At 44.3% G+C, this 7,211-nt stretch overlaps 1 pseudogene; it reads left to right on the forward strand.

Annotated features, from left to right (window-relative positions):
- Window positions 1-4,076: 4,076 nt before the first annotated feature.
- On the forward strand, window positions 4,077-6,217 carry LOC102733107 (creatine kinase B-type pseudogene; annotated as a pseudogene).
- The last annotated feature ends 994 nt before the right edge of the window (window positions 6,218-7,211 follow it).

Consider the following 7,211-nt stretch of genomic DNA (forward strand, 5'->3'; position numbering starts at 1 on the left):
TTTCTGAAGATCTTTTTTTCTCCTCAGTGACTTTAATGGCCACTGAGGGAACTGTAGACATTGAGAGTCTTTATATAGCCCTAAGTGAAATGGCAAATGTTATCAATAGGGATGGCCAAATTGTATGGCTCTGGGCTACCTGAACCTATCAGATTAACCAGAAAAGTCAAATCTCTGTGCTATTAGCATGGAAGAGATGAAAACCATGGCTTTTACATCTATATAACCTTAGATATTTTTAGTATAAGCAGCCATTTGGTGGCTATATCTTCTCCAGATTATATGCCACCCACTTATCCACTCTAAAGGAGTGGTGTGGTGGTGCTTTAGATCCAATATGTGTAACATTGCTTTTTAGAGAACGGTGCCATATAAATTTAACACCTAGTTAAAAATGAGGGGCGCCTGGGTGGCTCAGTCGGTTAAGCATCTGCCTTTGGCTCAGGTCATGATCCCAGGGTCCTGGGATCGAGCCCCACGTCGGGCTACCTGCTCTCCCTGCTCTCCCTGCTCGACGGGAAGCCTGCTTCTCCCTCTGCCTCTTCCCTCTGCTCATGCTCTCTCTCTCTCTCTCTAATAAATAAATAAAATCTTAAAAAAAAAAATACCTAGTTAAAAATGAGCCGAGACCCATAACACACCAAGTTAGACATATTTGATTGTACTCTGGGCTGCAGTATAAACATGGAACATTCCCACATCTCTACCTGCTATCTTAAGAGTTCTGGAGCTCAGAACACAACTCTGATGTTGTCCCTAGATACATGTATGTGACTTTGTGCCTGGCAAAATATGCACTTCATTGAGGCTTTTTGCCATTTCGGAGCGACTTCCACAAGGTAGGTGGATAAGATAATTCGACCAGAGCCACTGCTCTGTCTGCATCCAGGCAAAATGCCAGGAGACATGGAGGATGGGGGGAAGTCCCATCGAGGAATACATGTTTTAATTCAGTTTAAAGGTCTGAAGTTGCACAACAATATACAGAATGAGAAAGTTACTTACAGTCACTTCAATCTTCAGCAAAAATTTAAAAACTCAAATGCATCCAGGGGTCAGCCAGGTCATATAAATTGTCAAGTGGCTAAACTAAGACAATAAGAAGTGATAAGGACTGGGGTAAATAGGAGAGTATACACCCTGCTTATGGGCATTCATATTTTAAAAGTGAAAAACACTTTTTAAAAAAAACCTCCCTATCCAGATAAAATGTTGGTCTCCACGGATTCCATATGATCTTATGTAGAAGCCGCTAGGAAGGTGGTTGTTGTTAGGGTTTGTTTGTTTGTTTGTTTAAGACATTGGGTGCTTCTGCTTAAAAGCCAGCTAGCCAGACTCTAGATAATTACAAAGTATTGCATGCACTGAAGCTCATACTTGGTCTTGGGTTAAATAAGACTGTCTGTGTTTCGTCTCCCACAGTGCTCATCACAGAACAGCCATGACAATAAAAACAGTAATCACTAATAACACGTATGGTTCTTACTATGTGCCAGACACTCTCCTAAGCAGTTTACATAATTAACTCATTTTTAATTCCCAAAACAACTTTGTGAAGTGGATACCACTATGCCCATATCATGTGTAAGGAAACAAAGGTCCAAGGTCACACTGTTAGGAAGTGGTCGAGGCTGGATTTGAACCAGTATACAAGTTTACAGAATGCTTCTCAACTAAACGCACTATGATTTGAACCTCAGAGAGATTTCAATGGCTTACTCATCATTTAGAGATCGTATTTTCCCCAACTCAAACACTTCATTGATTGAAAGTTTGAATTTCAAACTTGTCTTTAAAACACTTTTCATAGTAAGAAATGCATTTTACCTCTTAATCCAGTAGACACATCCACACTACAATTCTCACCCTCATGGCATACAGTGCACTCATATCTGTTTTATCCTTTTCTGTCTGTGCCATTTTTTAAAATGTGGTCACAAACAGATTGATTTCTGTAATTCATTTTTTAAAGATTTTATTTATTCATTTGACAGAGAAAGAGATTGAGCACAAGCAGGAGGAGTGGCAGACAGAGGAAGAGGGAGAAGCAGGCTCTCTGCTGATTAGGAAACCGACGTGCCCAGTGTGGGACTCAATTCCAGGACCCGGGGATCATGACCTGAGCTGAAGGCAGATGCTTAACCAACTGAGCCACCCAGGCGCCCTGATTTCTCTAATTTGGAAATCACTATAAAAAGATCTTTTCTCAGCCCAAATATGTGCATGGTCAAACATTGACTGACACTGATGTCAAAAAAAAAAAAAAAAAGACTTTATGAAAATTATTGCCACTGCCTTGATTACTACCTCCCAAATACAGGCATTAGCATACTAGCAAAAGAACGTATTAGCAGGAAGGCAGTTCGAGATGTTGGTGGAGTTAAGATGCTGAATTCACCTCCTCCATGGACAGAACAAATCTACAGCTACATATGGAAAAATTCCCCTCTAAAAAAGACCTGAAAAAGCTCTTCCATAACAAAAGATAAAAGGGCAACAGCAGACTGGTAGAAGAGGCAGAGACACGGTCTCACCGAAAATCCTACCCCAGCGCGGCAACCTGGAGTCAAGAGGGATCTCACAAATACGGAACTTCTCCCTGAGGAGCAGGGCTTTGTGCCTCATGTCAGGTATCCCAACCCTGGGCACCTGCATCACAGAGACAAACATCTGGTTTTGAAAACCAACCAGGCCTACATCCAGGAAAACCATAGGGCCGCAGGGAACAGGGATTGTTTTTAAAGGGCTTGGGGGCAGAATCACTTGCCCTGGGATCCAGCACAGAAGCTGCAGTTTGAAAAGCACCTGGAGGGGCGCCTGGGTTGCTCAGCCGTTAAGTGTCTGCCTTCAGCTCAGGTCATGATCCCAGGGTCCTGGGATCGAGTCCCACATCGGGCTCCCTGCTCAGCGGGGACCCTGCTTCTCCCTCTCCCACTCCCCCTGCTTGTGTTCCCTCTCTTGCTATGTCTCTCTCTTTCCAATAAATAAGTAAAATCTTAAAAAAAAAAAAAAAAAGAAAAGAAAAGCAGACCATAAGTGAAGGAGATACATTCACTCATCTGAAAGCATCTGCCAGAAGGGCAGGAGCCTGTTGGGATTCTATCAGACAGAGAAGCTGGTGGGCGCCATTTTTAATATTCTCCCTCTACCCTGGCTCTGGCAGATGCCATTTTGCTCTCTCCCTCTAATCTGCTAGCACTGGTGGGCACCCCCGCCCCACATGCTGCTCCCTGGGCCCCACCTCAGCCAGCCAGGCCAGCGCGCCACCTCCATGCACCACTCCACCACGGCCTTGTCAAAGCTAGATGGGCAAGCGCCTTGTCCCCACACATCACACCACGGCGGCCCCGCCAAAGCTGGCTTTGAGTGCCTGGCTCTGGTGTCCAAGGGGGATTGCGGTCCTGGGATCTACAAATCTGAAACAACTAGACTAAAGTCTCTAATCCAAATCATAGAGAGCAGCTGCATGGATTAAAAAAACAAGACCCATCCATGTGCTGCCTGCTAGAGAGTCACTTCAGATGTAAGGACACACACAGACCAGCAAGAAGATACAACATTTGTAAGTATTTATGCATCCAACACAGAGCACCTAAATATATAAAGCAAATACTAACAGACCTAAGGGGAGAAGTTGACAGCAGTATAATAATACCCCTTTAATCTACTTCACTGACTTTAATTTAATTTACTGACTTCACTTACATCAATGGATAGATCATCCAGACAAAAATTAATAAGGAAACATCAACTTCAGTGACACATTAGACCATATGGACCTAACAGACATATACAGAACATTCCATCCAAAAGCAACAGAATATACATTCTCCTCAAGGACACATGGAACAATCTCCAGGATAGATCATACATTAGGACACAAAAAAAGACTCAATAAATTTAAGAAGTTTAAAATCATATCAAGCATTTTTTTTCTGACCACCATGGTATGAAACTAGAAATCAGTTACAAAAAGAAAACTGGAAAAATCACAAATAGGTAGAGATTTAAAAATATGCTACCGAACAACCAATGGGTCAATGAAGAAATCACAAACAACCTTGAGACAGACGAAAATGGAAATACAACATCCCAAAATCTATGGCATGCAGTAAGAAGGTTCACAATGATATAGGCCTACCTCAAGAAACAAGAAAAATTTCAAATAAACAATCTAACACTACAGCTAAAGGAACAGAAAAAGAACAAATAAAGCCCACAATTAGTAGAAGGAAGGAAGCAATGAAGATCAGAGTGGAAATAAATGGATACTAAAAAGACAATAGAAAAGACTGAGGAAAGTAAGAGCTGGTTCTTTGAAAAGATTAACAAAATCAACAAACCTTTAGCTAGACTCACTAAGGAAGAAAAGGGAGGGTTCAAATAAATAAAATTAGAAATGAAAGAGAAGTTAAACTGATACAAAAGAAATACAAAGGATCATAAGAGACTATTATGACAGTTACATGCCAACAAATGGGACAACCTAGAAGAAACAGATAAATTCCTAGAGATGTATAATCTTCCAAGACTGAATCATGAAGAAATAAAAAATCTGAATAGACTGCTTGCTAGTAAGAAGTTTGAATCAGTAATCAAAACACACCCAACGAACAGAAGTCCAGAACTAGATGACTTCACTGGTGAATCCTACTAAACATTCAAAGAAGATTCAATACCTATCCTCCTCAAATTCTTCCAGAAAAAACAAAGAAAAAGGAATGCTCCCAAACTCATTTTACAAGGCCAGCATTACCCTGAAACCAAAACCAGACAAGGACACACAGAAAAAGAAGAAGGAGGAGAAGAAGAAGGAGAAAAGGGAAGGAAGGAAGGAAGGAGGACAAACAAGGACCAATATGCCTCAAGAACATAGATGGGGAGGGGGGGTGCCTGGGTGGCTCAGTTAACAGAGAACTTTTGATTTCCCATCAGGTCCATGACCTCAGGCTCCTAAGATCTAGCCACCTCTACTCCCCCACTCAGTGTGGAGTCAGCTTCTCTTCCTCTCCCTCTGTCCCTCCCCCTGCGCTCACTCGTGTGCTCTCTCTCAAATAAATAAAATCTTGAAGAAGAAGAAGAAGGAGGGGAAAAAGAGGAAGAAGAAGGAGAAGGGGGAGGAGAAGAAGAACAACAACAACAACATAGATTCAGGCTGTTGGCCTGTGCCGCGCCTGGAGCTGAAGATGGACCGAGTGCCCCGGCCCCCCCCTGCCGCCCACTGTCCGCGGCCACCATGCCCTTCTCCAACAGCCACAACATGCTGTTCTGCGACCTCAGCGGCCACAACGACCACATGGCCAAGGCACTGAGCCCCCCAAGCTGTACGAGGAGCTGCGCACCAAGAGCACGCCCAGCGCCTTCAAGTCTAGGCTTGACAGAGCTCCCACCACGACCTGGCACCTGGCGGGCAGGTACTACGTGCTCAAGAGCACGGCAGGAGTGCGGCAGCAGCTCAGCGAGGACCGCTTCCTCTTCCACAAGCGCGTGTCGCCCCTGCAGCTGGCCTCGGCATCTGGCACAATGACAATAAGACCTTCCTGGTGTGGATCAACCAGGAAGACCACCTGTGGGTCACCTCCATGCAGAAGGGAGGCAACATGAAGGTGTTCCCTCGCTTCTGCAATGGCCTCACCCAGACTGAAACCTTCTTCAAGTCTAAGAGCTACCAATTCGCGTGGAACCCTCACCTGGGCTACATCCTCACCAGCCCATTCAGTCCGGGCCCAGGGCTGCAGGCAGGCGTGCACATCAAACTGCTCCACCTGGGCAAGCATGAGAAATTCCCAGAGGTGCTCCAGCGGCTGTGGCTTCAGAAACAAGGCACAGGCCGTGTGGGCACAGCTGCTGTGGGCGGGATCTTCGATGTGTCAGATGGTGGTGGACGGTGTGAAGTTGCTCATCAAGGTGGAGCGGCAGCCGGAGCAGGGCCAGGCCATCGATGACTTCGTGCCTGCCCAGAAGTGAAGCACCTGCCCGCCCGCCACCACCACCAGCCCCGCTGCTTCCTAACTTGCTCCCCCGCAGTGTTGCCATGCACCCCTGATGTTCACCACCTGGCAGCTGAACCCTTCACCTTGCTGTAGAGACTTCTGTTGCCCTTGGTAGAGTTTGTTTTTGTGGCTGATGCTGAACTAAACTAAGGTGTTGGCCTGCCAAATAAATAAATAAATAAATAATAAAAATTTTAAAAAACCAAAAAACAAAGAACATAAATTCAAAAATCCTCAACAAAATGTAGCAAACCGAATTCAACAATGCATAAGGGATCATACACCTTGATCAAGTGGGATTTATTCCAGGGATGCAAGGATGGTTCAACATCTGTCAAACAATCAACATAATACACCACATTAAGAAAAAAAGGATAAAAATCATTTGATCATTTCAATAACTGCAGAAGAGGCATTAGACAAAATTCAACATCCATTTATGATAAAAAACAAAACAAAACAAAACTCTCGGGCGCCTGGGTGGCTCAGTCGTTAAATGTCTGCCTTTGGCTCGGGTCATGATCCCAGGGTCCTGGAATCAAGCCCCGCATCAGGCTTCCTGCTCAGCGGGGAGCCTGCTTCTGCCTCTCCCTGCCACTCCCCCTGCTTGTGCTTGCTCTCTATCTCTCTGACAAATAAATAAATAAAATCTTTAAAAAAAAAAACAACTCTCAACAAAGTGGATATAGACCAGCAGACTAGGCCTAATTTAACACTAGACTACTGCCATTTTTTGCTTATTTATTTTTAAATTTTATATAAGTGTAACATATGTACATGAAAATGCACAAATCATAGTAGTCAGCCTTAGACACAGCCATGTCCTGAGATGGACTATGATCAGCAGCCAGGAGCCCTTCATGTCCCTTTCAGCCTCTGCCTCCTCAGGTGTAACCACAACCTTGACTGGCTTCTAACCATGACAGTCTGTTTTGCCTCGGTCTGAACTTGCATAAAAAATAGAACCACACAGTGTATACTCTTTTTTTTTTTTTAAGATTTTATTTATTGGGGCGCCTGGGTGGCTCAGTCGTTGGGTGTCTGCCTTCGGCTCGGGTCATGATCCCAGGATCCTGGGATCGAGCCCCACACCGGGCTCCTTGCTCAGCGGGAAGCCTGCTTCTCCCTCTCCACTCCCCCTGCCTGTGTTCCCTCTCTTGCTGTGTCTCTCTCTGTCAAATAAATAAAATCTTAAAGAAAAAAATTAAAAAAAAAAGA

The sequence above is a fragment of the Leptonychotes weddellii genome, chromosome 2 (assembly GCF_054177405.1).
Source record: "Leptonychotes weddellii isolate Sample4059 chromosome 2, ASM5417740v2, whole genome shotgun sequence".
Taxonomy (NCBI): Eukaryota; Metazoa; Chordata; class Mammalia; order Carnivora; family Phocidae; genus Leptonychotes; species Leptonychotes weddellii.